At 45.6% G+C, this 14,472-nt stretch overlaps 1 long non-coding RNA gene across 1 annotated transcript; it reads right to left on the bottom strand.

Moving 5' to 3' along the window:
- Positions 1-149: 149 nt before the first annotated feature.
- LOC306816584 lies at positions 150-7,189 on the bottom strand. The gene is made up of 3 exons (XR_013777716.1): positions 7,042-7,189; positions 5,393-5,483; positions 150-188 (listed from the first exon to the last, which is right to left on the bottom strand). It is a non-coding gene; the product is annotated as an uncharacterized lncRNA (long non-coding RNA).
- Between the last annotated feature and the right edge of the window lie 7,283 nt (positions 7,190-14,472).

The raw sequence follows: 14,472 nt of genomic DNA, 5'->3' as shown, positions 1-14,472 counted from the left end.
TAAACACCTAATCTCAAATTTGAAACTAAAAATCCAGAGGTCACTGATTTTGTGTGGCTGCAGCCAGATGTGTGGCTGCCAGGACTCCACTTATTGCTTGTCAATTCAGATATTCGGCTCTGAATATGGGACAGCTTTTTGTGGAGGTACTGGCACCTGCTCTTCATTTCAGAGTAGCTGGGGCTACCCTGTGAAGGAGAAAGCAAAAGAGAATTAGGGCATGCAAACATTTCTGCAGAGTTTAGAATCTGATGTCCTTTGCTTTACAAAAGCCTTGAGCCACACTCAGCAGTAACCATGGCCCTGCAGGTCTGGTGCCACACATACCTGCTGTAACTGCTGATAATCTGTCAGGATTCGATGAAGCAGCATCTTCAAAAAGAAAAAAAAAAAAAAAAGAAGAAATGTTTCACTACAACCATAAAATGCAAACCTATGCAAAACACTAAAAGAGCCCTCAGTTTGACTGTAGAGATTTTCTTCCCTGTGAGCCACCACTCTTCTGGGAGCTTGGCAAAAACCAATCCCCAGCTCCAGCATCCCCCAAGATCTGCAATTAAGCCTCTCAATAGGGAACAGAAGGAGCACATGCTCCAAGACTCTGCTTGGGACACACCTCACCTTACTCTTTGTTCACAGAAAGCTCAAACAGGGTGTTTTGGGCAGGGTCTCACAAAAATCAGACCCAGCCCAAGCAGTGTCTGAGCACATGTGCCAATGCTGCAGTTTCCCTTTGTCTCACTGAGCAGCTCCAGGGAATCCAAAACATTGCTGGGATGAAACACACTCCTCACAGTTTTATCTTTCTTTACCTGATAGGCTTCAGACCCTGGAATCAGAGACTTCCATTGCTCATAAAACTGTGTGAAATCTTTGTTGATCTTATCAATCTGAAAATGTAAATTCCTGTATTCCTCATACTCTGCATTGAAGTCATCCTTGTAGTGCTGACATTGCTCCAAGGAGACTATGGCAATGTATTTTCTAAAGGAAAAAAAATGGATCATTTTTCTGTGAGTGAACTCTAAGAGAACATTCTAATGTGTTCCTATTCCATAAAGCTCATGTGTAGTTTTGCAGCAACCACGTGGCAAATGTCAAACAGAGACTCCCAAGGTTCGAGTTAGTTGCTCTGGGACTGACTGTTTCTACAGGCAAGTTCTTTGCTTTAAGAGGATGTAGTCAGGTCACTCCAGAAATCTGCCACATTTCTATGACACTTAGTTACTAATAGTTTATATTGTACAGGTTTCCTTCATTAGCAAGTGAAGCACATTTAGAAAATATTGGCACTTCTTTCAAATATCAAATGACCAACAAAGACCACAACTTCAGGAAGAGAATAAACATTGCTAAGCTATATTATCTTTCTATATAGGAAAAACTTTTAAATATACATTTACTTTTGAGAACCCATCTGAAATACATTTTTGGCAGGAACTGAATTTATGGTTCTGGTTACACAGAGTTGAACTTATGAGCTCCATTGATGTCTGCCTGTCTAACAGCAAAGCAGAGTTCATGATAATATTTGATTCTTCTAGAGGACAGCATTTACAAAACTGAGCCTTGATCAGAGGTGCTTGTAATGCAGCCATTAAAAACAAACTCTGTATAAGTCTAAAAGTGCAACTACAAAACACAAACCACATCAGCTCCTAACGAGGGTAAAACTCATTAATGCCTGAAGCCTCTGATGGGTGAAAAATTTTCTTCATTCCCTTCTCATTCAAATAAAAATGAGTGAGGTTTACCAAGCTCGTGATACAAATCCAAGAAGAAGTGTCAATGAGAATAATAGACACCACTTCCCAACACTGACACACCAATGCTTCTGCTCCTCCTGGCCTGCACACCAGCTTCTTTTGAATGACAAAAACTCCCTCACACGGGAAAAAATCCTTGTAAACACCCTGAGATTAATTGCTACAAGCATTAAAACATTAACAAGTTGAAATTCAGTACCAGGACAGAGAGCAGCTTGTGCCAGGGATGCATCCCAGGCCAGATGCACCTGACTGCTGTGCTGGTGTGTTCTGAAATCCACAGATGTCTTTCAACATCTGGGGAGGTACTAGAGAAGAAATAGCCTGGACTTCTGGGTTCTGCCCAGTGACATTTCCTGGCAAGAGTCCTTGCACAGGCCTCACTCAGCTGCTCCCCTGCAGGACCACCTTGCCCTCAGCCTTCCCACGGAGCATCCCTGGCTGTATCCAATGTGACCCAGGGCCCTGCAGTGCCTGCTCCAAAGGGCACAGCTGCCCCAGAGCCCCAGGGCTGCAGGAGGCCTGGGTGCCCTTGCCAACATCACTGCTCTGACAGCAGCTGGCAGCCATTCCAGTGTTTGATACCACACACACACAGTTCTGCCTCCCCTCCTGCACTGCAAATACAAGGGGGGGATGCAGCACCACTGCTGCAGCTGACCCTGAGCAACTGCACTGCAGGAAGGGAGGGCCAGCCCAGCCTGAACCCACCTCGGTGTTCATTTCAGCTCTTAGCCGTGCAGGGCCAGCAAAACCTTCTCAACATCATCCTTTCAAAACTGGGAAGAGCTTCACAGGGCACCCACTGCGAGTGGCAAGGCTCAACTGCTCTTTCACTCACCTCAAGTAGTCTGCTTGGGTGTTTGTGGCAGAGCATGTGGAGACAATGGAAGTTTGTTTTCCTTCTCCTGCAGAAAAGCAGAATTTTTGACACTCTTCATCAGGAGATCTTTCAAAAGCCAAAAAATACCCACTGGATGGTCTTGTAAAAGTCCTTCAGAGCTTTGTTATCACAGTAAATTACTCTGAAAAAAGCTCCAAAAATCAATAATGGGGCACACAGAATTTTCTCTCCAGTGGCCAGTTCTGGGCTGTAGAAAAAAGGCATGGCCACTTTTCTCTACTGCACTACCATGGTGTAAAGCCCAGCTCAGCTTTTCTGTTTTGAATGCATGAGGTGGCATCTCTACAGCCATTCCAGTCATGCAGCAGCAGATGCAGTTTCACAAAAGACAACAGCTTGAGATAGACAGAGGGGGAGAGAGAGTGATGAACATGGAGGTTCTAAAAAGAAATAGAGAAAAAGGCTGGAGTTCTTCTCATGCCATGTTTTATGGCCACTTCCTTGTCCATTCCAGAGGCCCAAAGTTCCCATGAAACAAAGTTTGGATGAAAATTTTCTGCACTCTTGTCAGCAGGAGAGTCACAGTATGTTCAATACAACCTGTAAGAAGAGCTTTGCTGTGAGCATTTCATTTCCAAAAGTGCATTTGCTCTCATGGCTCAGTCAGCACAAAAGCTGCAGCCTAAGCCCCAACTTGAAACACAGTCCAGATTTTTCCTTCACCAGCTGCTCTGAATTTTGTGGCTCCTGAAGAACAATGCTCACATGTTTTTAGACTCAAGCAAGAATCTTTTTCTTGCTGTAGAGACTGTGTGTAAGGAAAAGACACTTGCATCCCTTCCAGCCCGAGATCTAAGAGCAGCTGTGACCATCTGTACCTGTGGGTACTCAAATCTTGGGCAGTACAAAGGTGGTACCTCCAGAGCCAGACCCCCACCACTGACAAGACCAAGGGTGAAGATGGACTGGCTGTACCACAGAGAATCCATGTGGTGGTGATGTTTTCATACCTAATGTTTCTCTCTTCTCTACACCCCACCTCTCCTCTCTTATTCCTTTCTATCTCTCTGGGTTGCATTTACTGTTAATAACATCTGTACAATTGAAAAGGATCTCACTTGTTGCCTAATTCAGGCAGAGGCTGTCTGAATAACCAAATCTTACACCACAGTTCTCCAGGGAGGAGTTAGGAAAAGCAGCATATTAATACCTTCATCGAAATCCAAAGGATGTGACTGCTTCAGCCTTCCCAATTCATTTTTCTCTCCGTTTGAATTGGAGATCTCCATCTGCTCCATGGCAGGCTCTGGGACTCTAGAACTCTGGAACTTGTTGTTCTGGTGCACCTCATGGGTGCAGGGGGAAATGGAGCCAACCCTTGGAGACATGTTCTGATTACAAAGGGCTGTGGAAGGCAGCACCCAGGAGGAAGAGAGACCTCCAGCTGCTGGCTGGACGTGACTGGTGAACTGCTGGTGACCAATTCGCCTCTTCTTGCTCAGCACAGGACTGGTGAAGTCAGAAGCCAGAGGCTGTTTCTGCATCAATAACAAAATAATTAATTCATTAATCTATCATCAGGATCAGGATTTGCTCCCATTTGTAAAATAGCAGCATTTCTGAAGTGCCAATGGTTAAAAACAAATTTTCCTTAAATAAAAAGATCATTCATGCTCTATGTCATTCCTACTTTCTCATCAAGACTTCAAGTTTGTAGCTAAAAGGCTTTGGTAGAAAGACACTCCCTTCAGCAGCTCTATCTAAGGCTTCCCCAAAATGGGGAGGTCCAGTTGTTTTTTTCTAGCTCCCAATTCATGCTTGTACACAGCTCTTGTGTCACAGATACACATATGATTTACTAAAGAGTCTGTTTTAGCTGTCTCCCTGTTAAAGACAAGATCAGTGCATCACTGACACAACCCAGGAGTTCAGGGTGTTGTGGTTGGTTGTGAATTCTCATCAGGATGATGAAAAAAGACATCAGTCACATGTCAGGATAATCTTGTGCTTTTAGGTGCAGTTGCCTTCACTCCAGCAGCCACTCCACTCTTTAAACTCAAAAGCTGATGGCTAAAATATTCTTTACTTTATACAAGAGACTTTCACAAGTGGTGACTTATGAGCTCTTCCATTTTCTTCAGTTCACTTCCATCTCTCAGCTCCTCCCAAGGACCTTCTCAAAGGTGCTGGCTCACATGGCACAGCACACGGGCACAAGCTCCTCACTCCCACAGCAAAATCCAGGACTGAGGATTGAGTAGAACAGGACAGCCATGCTGTTCCCAGGCAGGGCAAAGGAGGAGAGAAATTAAGGCAGAGAAGGGAGTGAGGGAATATCACACTTCTCTAGATCCTGTGCTGGTCCTGTCACATGGATAGTGTAGATCTGGAGTAAACAATGAGAATGAAAGCAAGAGAGAGGGAAAAGGAAGCCAGAGGGCCCCATCTGCCCCACCCTTTTATGTACAGCAGCCTCTTATGTACAGTAGTCTTTTGTCCCAGTTTTGTCATGCATGCAGAGCCAGCCCTTTGAGCCCTTCTGCAGGGAATGAGTTGAGAGTGGGGACTGAGCTCGAGTCTCCAGGCAGAGCAGAAAGTTGGCTCAGGACAGTGCTGCTGCACCCCTGCAGGATCCTCTCTTCTGATCACAACCTTCCTGCCAAAGCAGTCAGAATGCCTGAGGCACAACATGCTTTGGCCTGGTCACATCACAGCTTTTACACCATCAGCAGAGGGCCAAACCTTAATACACAATAGATAATGTTAAAAATGCACCAAATACCTGAGCAGGTCTTGCTGGAGCATGTGTCTCAGAAGGTCCTGGAGATGGTGCTTGCCTGGTGCTGGTGGGGTTCTGAGATGGAGTTGATTTGCTGTGAGGGTGGTGAAACATTTCATGTTCCAAGGCCTCAATATCAACAGTCATAGTTCTTTTGTTTCAGGTTATACAGACATTCAGTGTCAGGAGCCAAGGAAACAGCATGAAGCTGATTTGAGGGAGCTTTAGGCTGGATATCAGGAAAACATTCTTGCCCCAGAGAGCGCCCAAGCTCTGGAACAGGCTCTCGTGGCCCCTGGTCACTGTAGCAGGAACTCAAGAAGCATTTGGACAACAGTCTTGGGCACAGGGTGTGATTCTTGTGGTGTCCTGTGCAGGGCCAGGGAGTTGGACTGCAGGACCCTGATGGGTTGCTGCTGACTCAGCATATTCTAACAAGTGAGGCTTCATCTCCCAGGGTGTTTGTTCTGAAGAGTCTCTTCTCCTTCCTCTAAAGACTGAACTTACCTAGCAAGTATCACCTTCAACTTCTCCCTATCCATTTCAGTGTAGCCAGGCCAATCAGTCTGAAGGGTCTGAAACAGATGTTCCTTCAGACTGAAGGAATTATCCTTTAGATTCAGGTTGGCTACCTACAGGCAGACATTTCAGAAAACAAACCTTTATTATGGTTGCTAAATGCAAACTACAGAAATCCAGCTAGTTCTGAACACCTCTTTGTGTTCACCCAACTGGAACTGAACAATATCCTTTGACACAGAGAGGATTTATTCCTCTATCACATGAGTTTTAAGCTGAATCAAAGTATCACTGATTGGAAACAAGTGAGTATTCATATTTCATAAGTGTTCCTTTCAAAACAACATTTAGTGCCACAATGTGTAAGCAGAGCTGGTCAGGCCCAGTGTCCCTCCCTCTTCATGTGGCAGAGCCAGGGTTCATTCCTGCAGAGTCCTTCTATGAGAAAGTCGTGCTCTTGTCTTGTTCTATTCCTTTGACAGTAAATGAGGTTCATATCTTTCTCAAGACAAATACAAAATCTACTCAAAAAGGTAAAATGAGGTAGTAAAACCTCAAGACCACTGATACGAAGTGTGCTGATTTAGACTTCATCACCTGACACTGCTGAGAGTTCCTGCTGAGATGGAGACAGGAAAATCTCCATCAATTTGACTGCTATAACACATTAAATAACTCAACAACACACCACCATCATCTCTCAAAATCTGCCCTTTTTCTTTCTTTGAAAACATAATTAACACTGATATTGCTCTGGTGGTCTCTGTTGATGTCTGTCTCTCATTATAAAAAATGCAAAGTAACAAATATACCCAGAATCAAGAATTCATGTCTTAAAACCAGAACTAAGATTGTGTTGGAAGGGAAGCAAGTATGTGAATCCATTTAAGAAGCAACTCTGTGCATCCAAAACTGTGTCCATCTGAATTATCCCCCCGGACGTTGCTCATAGCAAAACAGGAAATATTCTGATGATCTATGAATGTTTGCATAATTCAACAACAGCCATGTTGAACAGGAAATATTTTAAAAGGAAAGTTTCTTATTTAAACAGTGGAGGAACAAGTAAAAATTAAGGATAAAAGAACAACGTGGCAGAAGAAAATTGCTGGAGCCAAACTGCACAATCTCACCTGCTGGAGGATCTTGCCAAGGGTTCCCTTGTCCTTTTGCATGACTCCATCTCTCTGCAAGCGGGCAAGTAACTCTGGCTTCTTGTACGTCCTCAGAGCAAGCAAATGAATCACCCTGTCCCTGTAGGGTCGGCGATAAACAGCAGTGCAAGGACTCTCTTCACTCTCTGCTGGCTTCATGGCTGTTTCCTTCTTCTCAGGTGCACAATGTGAAATGTTTGGTTGGGCTCTTATGATGTCTACTTGTTTTCCCAAAGGAAACAAAAACAGAAAAAGGAATGTCATAAGGGGAATTTGGGAGAAGGCAAGCAAGTTGATTTAAAATTATGATGGAATTCTTTGAGACAGAGCTGAACTTGCATATCCTTGTGGATCACTGTGAGGTCAGAATATTCTCTGATTCTGTAACAAAGCCCAATCCCTGACTGGCACTACATGGAGCAGGTTGCAAGGGCACCCTCTACCCTACCAGCAACCAGACCTGTCTCACCTGAGTTCCTCTGTGCCAGGCCAAAGCAAAATTTGCCAGCCCCAGTTCCACAATTGTCTCACTACTGCCACTCTTCAATACCAATTGCTCAATGTGAAGTATTCCCTTAGGATCTATGCAAACTCTCACCAAGAATCACTGAAATCATCATTCACATGTGAAACAGCACATCCCTAATGAGAAATTTGTGGGTTTAATTTTGTCTCTCCAAAAAGACACAACACTGTCACCTTAAAATGCTCTGCACTAAGCTAAGGCAGAGCAAGAGCTGCACTTTCAGTGAGTGACCATCACTGAGCCTCCAATGCAGCCAAGAGTTCAAGGAGAAAGCCATCCTTTCCCAATTGCTGGAATTTATAGGCAAGGGCTTCCCTTGAAATCCAATGCCTGAGTACAACTGAATTGGCCAGAGCTCAGCTGACAAACCAGGTGAGAGTGGTTCCCAAAAAGATCACAAGGTTTGGACAGCACTCCAGGCTGGGATTTATCTGGTACTAAGGAAGCACATGCTGGAGTGAGCTCCAAGAAGAATTTCAACTGCAAAAGCTGAATTTTGACTCGAACAGGCACCAAAACCCTTTGTGTTTTCCTCAGCTCTAGATGCAATTGTTTGCATAGGTGTGAAATGGAAACAGTTTACCTCAAGTTACTCAGATGTAACAAAATTTGGATTGTGTCCTGAACTCATTATTTAGTCTAGAATGTGCCACCTTGGAGCTCAAACATCGCTACAATGTCTACTGGCATAAGCATACTTTTTAACAAAAGCAAGCTGCTGCCATCCAACTGCTTCATTCTGAAAACAAAATTGGCTGGCAGGGAAGCTAAAAAGGTATTCATCTGAAATTTGCCTGAACTTTTAATGCAATTGAAGTATTCACTTGCAAAGATCGCAAAAGAAATATTCAACAGTCTTCTAGAAATCCCTCAATTTTTGGCTTGTGAGAATGTCACTTGTGACTTGTGCTTGTGAGAGTGTCATTTGCACGAAGTGCTGCCTCAGCACAATTCCACTAATGTTTCTGTTTCAGTCATCAGCAGTGGCAGAGCTTAGGACAGGGACTGGGCATGAAGGGGAACTGGGAGTCACCTGAACTTTGCATCCTTTTATGTCAGCTTCATGAATGAGTTTGCTCTAAGAGCATCCGTGCATTTATAAAAGAATGGGAACAAATCACGTAAGGTGCCAAACACATCAACTTGGATTATTATGCAGCTTTTCATTGCTTGTTTAGCCTACATTTTCTCCTGGTTACTGAATTTAAATAACTTTGCAATTAATTGTTTAATTAATCATAGGCAGTGTGTTCATCTTAACCATTGTAATTTTCTGCCTTACAAAGCAAGTAGCTAGGTGTCTTTTGGCAATCTATTGTCAGACTTGGATTGTTAGATCCCCAAAAATTTTCATTTTTCTAAACTAACCCTGATAACATTCGATAAACAAAGCCTGAAGGCTTCAAAATCTGGATACCTTGAATCTAAACTTCAAGCCCTCCAAGAACACATTGGAATGGCCAGAACATAAAGAAGAAACTAATAAAGACATTTCAGCCTCACAGGTCAAAAGAACTTTTGTGGGGAAAAAAACTAAAAACAGACTGAAAAAAAGGGACTAATTTGCATGAGAAGGGAGAAATCAACATCCAATACAAGAGAGAACAATAAGTAGTAAATGAGGAGTGTGTATCATTTAGAACCAATGGACAGGAATTTCTATGTTTACTGAAAATATATCAGTAAGTGTAAATGCTTAGAAAGTGGCATGTATGTGGCTGGAGCTCTCCCCTATGCACCAGAGCTGGCAATAAAATAATGTCTACTTCCAATACTAAAAAAATAACTGCTCCTGGGTTTCATTTATCCTTACATTCTTGGTGACCCTGGTCTAAATATGGAACAATGAGGAGTGCACTCATTTTGAGCAAGAGCCATTCCCAGAGCATGAATTGAGTGGTGTCAGAGCAGGGGGAATCTCCCCCTTGCACTGGCAGCTCCTCAGTGTCATCCCTGGGAGTCGCTTCCCCCGGGGCTGCCTCAAAGGGGCCGTGGGGCACCAGTGGGGCCCAGCCCTGCCCAGCTGGTCCCGCAGGGTCAGCAGCACCTGGCACCAGCACCATGGCCAAGCCCTGACCCAGAGCCGACCCCAGAGCCCGGCACAGCCCCTCAGCTGCTGGTGCTGCCCCTCTGGGTCCCCCTGAGGGGCATGGCAGCGGCCGTGGGGGCTCTGCGGGATGCAGAGCGGGCTGGGCCCTGCGGAGCACAGTGGATCGTGCCCAGGCCCGCAGCTCCGCCATCCCGCCCTGCCTCGGCTGATCCGCTGCCACACACACACTGATCCTGCAGCAACATCTGCAACATGGGCAATATGTGCTAGGAAAATATGTGCTCTTTGTTGTTTGGCCTTTCTGGCTTTCAAGGCTCATTAACAGAAACAGACATTTTCTCCATGAAACAAGAAGCAGCCAACAAGCTCCAAGTGATGGCCTGGCCTTGGAAAGGCAGGTTACTTGTTGGCTGAATTGCCTTATTCATGTGTGGGGCTTGATAGGCTTCAGTGGCCTCAGACCTAGGGGAGGTTAGCAAGGCTTGGGAAGATGAATGCACCTTGAATGGTGGACACAAAGAATTCAGAATTGCACAAGGACATTTGGCAGAACCCTTAAGACAAGACCCTAATGAATAAAGCCAATGCAGCAACTGTGTTGAATCAGCTCTGTTGGGTAAAATGTCATTCCAGCAGGGGCAGACCATGGCCACCCACTCAAGAAATTTTTCTCTAAGTAGAAGAGAGACTGAGCATGCAGAGTAATTAGCATGAGAAGAAAGATCTGTACCCAACAGCAGACAGAATGCTGATTATGAAGAGAATACCGTAACCTACAGTCAATGAACGTGAATAGCTTTGCTGGCTAAAACATATAAATACTGAAACATTCTGGTGTTTCTGGTGCTGGCTTTGTGAATTTATCACTGAGCCCCCCCCTTTCTGCACAGAACTGTAAATATTTACCTCTACTCAGGTGTGGATCAGCCTCTTGAGCAGCAGGTGTGAGTTCCAACCAGTGTGGAGCAGCACTCGCTAAAGGCTCTGACACCTCCGCTCTCGCTGCAGCCGCGGAAGGGTCTGACCCGTCCTGCCTGTGCTGGTGACAATGGCCACGTGTCCTTGGAAACGGGGAGTTCCATGTTCCAGGCTGGGTGGGATGTCACTGAGGAGCCAGATGGACACACCCAGGACAGATGGAATTCCCAATGGGCACACCTGGGCATGCCCTGCCCTGTCCCATGACTGACTCAGCTCATTTCCAATGCAGGAAGGGGCACTCCGGCAACCCCAGTTGCTGCAGCTGTGCAAACCAGGGCTAATTAAGTGTTTCTGCACAAAAGTGCTGTACTTGGCTGCCTCCAAGGTGAAGGTGCAGCTTAACACCTCTCACTAGGGCAGCAAGGTGCAGCCCTCCCAGCACTGGTCGATCCTGTGAATTTATGCAAAGCAGCCCAAGCTTCCCTACAGCAAACACAAAATAGCTGGGGAAGTTCTCCTGAGTCACAAAGCAGGAGAAATTCCCCTGGTGGATCGATCCTGCTGTTGGCTGGTCAGTCTGTGACATTCTTATGATTGAGAAACATTAATACACAAAACAACACACTTTTGAGTCAATATTAATAGTGGAGGTAATATCAATTCTGCTTTCTAACTGGAAGACTCTAGAGGCAGATATGGAAAAATGACCATCCCACATAGGGTGAAAGTGCTTTTATAAGTCTGGAAAATTAGCATGATTGACAAGAACTCCCAAGTAGAAGCACAATAATGAGGAAATTTCCTCCTTTTCTTTCCACCTCTTCTGGAGCCCCTCTTTCTTGCTACTAGCTGTACTAGCTGTACAGGCTATACCTACTTTATGAGAAATTACCTTGAGAACATGTTTTAACCCTGGTTCACAGAGGAGCTAACATAGGATAGGAGCCTTTGGGATGTGTTTTGTCCTTCTGCCTTCTGCCTATCAGGAGAGGAAAAGTACTGAAGTTACCCCGGAACTATGTAACCATACAACAGTAGTGTACAAATCTATGAATACATATGAAGGGAAAAAATAGGAAAAACTATTTGGGCATCAGAAGGAGATACTTCCCCATTCCTAATCATACCAAAACCACTATTAATGGAACTTTCCATTTGAAAAAAAACCGCTCAAAGGCAACGTAGCATTTATTCACAGGACTACAAGGAAGGGAACCTCCCAATGGAGTTGAGGTTTGATACAGTTTTTATTCTGAGACCCACTCAGAACTTGAAGCAGAGTGTCATCCTGAAATGATCATCACCACCTCCAGAACTGCCTCCATGGATTCACTGCAGGGATCAGAGATGCCAGTCTGGAGAGAGGCTCAGCTGTCTTCAAATATGGATGCTGCCTAAAGGGAAAATAACAACAACAAAGGAACAATTACTTTGAAAACTCAGTGCCTCACAGGATCAAGAGGGATTCTTTGGGTTCCAGAAACAGGCAGATATAGGACTGACAGGACCATCTGCACCCCTGCCTTCATGACCTTGCTATCACAGGCCAATACAGCCCACAGTCCCACTAGTCCATTCAAGGTGTCTTCAGCAGCAGCAGCAGGAGTGGCACAGCTCCAAAAGCATCAGGCAGCAGTTCCCATTCCCTGTGTGTGCATGGCAGCAGGGCCAGCACTGCCGGGGCCAGGGCGAGTGGAGAGCAGGGGCAGCACCGACCCCGACGAGCCACTGCTCTGACACTGCCAGCGGGACCCACTGGGACCAGGGGCGGGAGGTGCCCCCGAGCACTGAGATGGTTTTGGCAGCGCAGCAAGGCAGCTCAGGTGCCTGCCTGAGCCTTGAGTGGGCAGCAGCCAGCTCTGCCAGCAGCACCACACGGCCAGAGAGCTGCTGTGCTTCAGACTCACAGCCACGGCCACCCAGCAGGACAATTCCCATGTCACAGCTTCAGAGAGCTTTCCTCTTACCCTGGTGGATCCCAGGGAAAACTTTTGGACACTGTGACAGAGAATCTGCTTGTCCAAGATACTGATGACTCCACTCACAAGGAACTCAGCACAAGCTGAGCCTGAGCAATCCCTGTGGGAACAGCTGAGGATTCCATTGCAGCTGAGGGGACAGGATCACTGCCTGGGAAAGGACAATTCCAGGGAAGTACTAAGGCCTCAACAACAAGCCCTGAGCCAAAGCTGACTTCCAGATAAACCTTCCAACCAAATATTATATTTATATGCACTCATTAACAAAATATGCATGATCATTACCAGTATATGTATGAATCTGCTTTTAGTGAAAGAGGCATTTACCTCTCTACATTTAGAAACCGGACAAGGCCACAGAACTAGATATCTCTATCTGGTTGTGTTTGAAGTTATATGGTGAAAGTAAACTCTCTTAGTACCTCCCTGAGCCCTGGATTAGAGGAGAATGAAACCAGATGTTCCCACACTCGAAGTTATGGTGGCTTGTTTATTCAAGGGTGTAAAATCTGGGCCCTCTCACAGCAAAGTTGATGGCTTTGCCTCTGGGTTGGCAAATTACAAAGGAATTTCCATTTTCTGGCAGGGCCTCTCCAGTGCTTTGCTGTGACAGGGGCTCCCCAGGTGATGTGTCTGGACAATGACCAAGTATTTGGGTAATTGGTGTTGTATCTTTCTTAGTCCCTACAGGCCATTTTTGTAGTAATAATGCAGTGCATTGCACAGGTTATCCTTTTGTATTTCTTTGCTGCATTCACTTCAGTAAATGACAATCTGTAAATTGCTGTGGGTGCCTTGGTGCTGACCCTGACTGCTGGCAAAAGAGCAACCCATTCCCTTCAGAGTTGGACATGGTGGAGGCACAAAATTGTGGCGGGGCTGAGGCAGCCACACACAAGATGGCGGCTGGGGCTGAGGCAGCCACACACAAGATGGCGGCCGGGGCTGAGGGTGTCCCTCCAGTGAGCTCTGCAGCTCCTGCTGGCCCAGCCTCAGCCCCGGAGCAGCACAGGGCAGGCAGAGCCCCCCTCTCAGCCCTCTCTTTAAATGGACATGAACAGACACCCGGGGACAGACACAGTGTGGCACCTTTGGTCTGTGCACACAAACATACACCAGGCAGTTTGTAACGTCGGCTGGCAGTGTTCTGATGTCAAGGCAATTCAAATAGGTGAAAATAGGAAAAAAGTCCAGGGTTTAAAGATTTTAAAATAAACCCCCTTTTTTTTCCCGGTTGGTTGGGTTTTTTTCTCTCCTTTTTTTTCTTTTTCCCCAAAAGAGGGCCTAAAGCATTTCCCGTGCAGGTGGATTTCAGTGAGCATAAAGACGCATCACAGCCTGTTTCCTCCATGCTGCAATCATAGTGACTGTGAGGTGATGAAGATGGAGATGGGATCTGCTTGAAGCCGACTGTGCCGTGGGTGCTCACCTGGAATGTGTATCCCTCAGATACCTACTATTTAAAACACTATGAAGACTCTGTAAAATTGAAGTACAAACCAAAACTGCAGCAGGAAGTCCAGTGTGGTTTAGGTTGTTTTTAATGAGGTTCTTCAAGTTGAGCACAGACTTTGTGTTCAGCAGATGCACAAGCAAGGGCGTCTTGGGCCGAAGCTCTGGCACCCATTATTTTGAGGAGGGAATTGCAGGAATAAAAGAAAAGGAGCCCATCAACTACTGAAGAGAAACAGTCATTGAAAGGAACCAGGGGGTGAAGATATGTGAGGGGGGAAAAGAAAATACGAGGTGCCAAGTGTGAGAAATCTGAGTGGAAGTAGGAGAGAAGTGGGAGGGAAGAAAAGGGTAGGAAACCTGAGTGGAAAAGGATGAGAAGAGTGAGGGGGAAATGGTGAGAAATGTGAGTGAAAATAGGAGAGGAAGGTTAGAGGAAAAAAGGGCAGGAAATAGAATGGGAAAATTCAGAGAAACATGAG

The sequence above is a fragment of the Erithacus rubecula genome (genome assembly GCF_903797595.1).
Source record: "Erithacus rubecula genome assembly, contig: scaffold_692_arrow_ctg1, whole genome shotgun sequence".
NCBI lineage: Eukaryota > Metazoa > Chordata > Aves > Passeriformes > Muscicapidae > Erithacus > Erithacus rubecula.
Note: the sequence above shows the minus strand (reverse complement) of the source record. Positions and strands in the feature narration are given on the sequence as shown.